This window comes from Pyrus communis, chromosome 17, assembly GCF_963583255.1.
Source record: "Pyrus communis chromosome 17, drPyrComm1.1, whole genome shotgun sequence".
Taxonomy (NCBI): domain Eukaryota; kingdom Viridiplantae; phylum Streptophyta; class Magnoliopsida; order Rosales; family Rosaceae; genus Pyrus; species Pyrus communis.
Window position 1 is genome coordinate 11,403,781 of NC_084819.1, and position 2,379 is coordinate 11,406,159.

A 2,379-nucleotide genomic window follows, 5' to 3' on the forward strand; every position below is an offset into this window, starting at 1 on the left:
TGTACTCAACTAGGGGTATCACAGTCGCTCAAAGGTATAACTTGTCCATCACCCGAAGGTGAAGTTTTACGACACTGGGTTACGCCAAAGAAGATATATATAAGAATCCTTTAACAAGAGGGATCCCAATTTTTTCTAAAAAAATGGGAACACCCTCTTGACCGTTAGATTGGCTTTTAATGAAATTGTGTGGTTGAGATTATGTGGCCTGTGATTTAATCTCAACCACACAATTTCATTAAAGCCAATCCAATAGTCAAGAGAGTGTCCCCATTTTTTTAGAAAAATGAGGATCCCTTTTGTTAAATATATATAACATAACACACCGACATTAGCCGTGGCTATTGAAATTGTTCGACATTGGTTTCACCAGTGAAGCTGGGGGTAGGACATAAATATCCTCAATTGTGTCCTATGGCCATAGACGTCTACATACCCGTGTTGTGTGTATGTGTTGTATGATAACCCACTAGATAAGCACCGAAAACATATCTCAAAAATCATACCAAATCACCAGAACTCAAAAGCTCAAAAGCTCATCTCATAAACCCATGATAATTCATATTCGTAAATCCACATAATTTCATATACGAAAATCCCATAATTTATATCCTTTAGTAAAACGTAAATTCAATAAATTATAAATATTTCGTGAAAGCAATTTAAATAAATCATATATTCTCCATAAACCATAAATACAGAAATTCGTAAAACATAATATAAAACATGCTCAATTCATGAAATATGATATGCATGCAATCCTAATACTTTATAAAACATGCAATTTGAGAAGGGGTCCACTCAAGAATATTCCACTACCGAGGAGCTGCTCGAACTAGGGAGAACGAGGTCACTTCCACCGATGCGCCTAAACACAATTAGAAACCATTTAGTAAAACTTTACTAAAACGATATAATTTGGGAAAATGGATTCGGATGTGGCACGTCGAAAACCCAAAGAGGGACCTCAGGTTCCCCCATACGCCGCCGCACACGTTGCCACGGTACGGCGACTTGGGATGCCATGTACCATCGTACGTGCCGAGATAGGTCGCTGAAAAATTCGTCGACACCATCGTGGACGGTGGCAAAGACGAGTGTGCTCCACGCGCCTACACGCGGACCCACGTGTTGACCGTGGAAGCTAGTTATTAGGCTCGAGTCGAGTTGGATCCGAGTCGAATCTGTGCTTGGGTTATTAGGTTGGGCCGAGTTGCTAGGTTAGGCTGAGTTTGATCCGATTTGGATACAAGTTCTGGGTCTTATGGGTTTGACCGATTTAGGGTTAATGGGCCAGGGGTTTGGGCCAGGGTTAAGGTTAGGTTCGGGTTGCTGGATTGCATGGCCTAAAGGTTTGGGCTGGTTTTGGGTTACGGGTTGGGTTTGACCCAATTGGACTAGCAGGTCGCTGGACCCACGAAGAAAAAGGCCAAAAATAGGGATTTCTTGGCTCCGTTTTAGGGTCAAAACACAACCATTTTTCACACTCTTCCTACCAAAATGAAGCTTAAGAGAAGGGGAAGAGGAATATACTAGAACGAGGTCCTACAATGGCCAAAGATGGCCGGAAAAGTGGTCTTAAACCCACGGTTCTATTCGGAAAATGTCATCAAGTTTGAAAATGAGTTGCAAAAGTTAGGAACCTCACTTCTACTTCAAATTTGACATATAAGGGTTTCAGGACATTACCTCATATGAGAAATTCCATAGTTTGGGATGGGTTTGATTTAGAACTCGTCAGAGAGTTTTCACCTAGAAGGAAGGGTTGGCTTTCTTCATTTTTGAGTACTTGATCTTCACATGCAACGCCACCATTTGAATCCATAGGTCAAGCTACACCTAAATCAAGGTATATTGGTATGGATTTCACTCGGAAATTGGTGTTAGTGTGGGTGGTTTGTGCTTGGAGAGAGGAAGAGAGTTTGAAAGAAGAGAGGTGAGGGTGAGGGTGAGGGTTCAAGATTGGAGGGAGATGACACAAGGAGGAAGAGAAAGTGGATGGGCCCTATGCGATAAAAAATAATAAAATAATAAAATATCTATTTTGCCCCTCGGCTTCGTAGTTCCGTAAAACGTTCATCGTAACTCCAATTTTGATTCTGCTTGCGCCCACATGTTCGTAGCAATGAGTGCTACAAGGATACGTCAATGAATGAATCTCATGTGACATGACACGATAGTCAACAAAAGTCAATGTTTTACCTCGAAGGGCATTTCGTAAATTCACACTTTAAAAATCATAAAACCATAGAATCTGGGACGGGTCGTTACAAATTCATTAGGTTAATTGCATGGCACATCGATATAAGACAAACATAGATAAAAGTAGGGGTGGGCACGGTTCGGTTTGGCCAATTCCACCCTCAAATCAAAACTGAA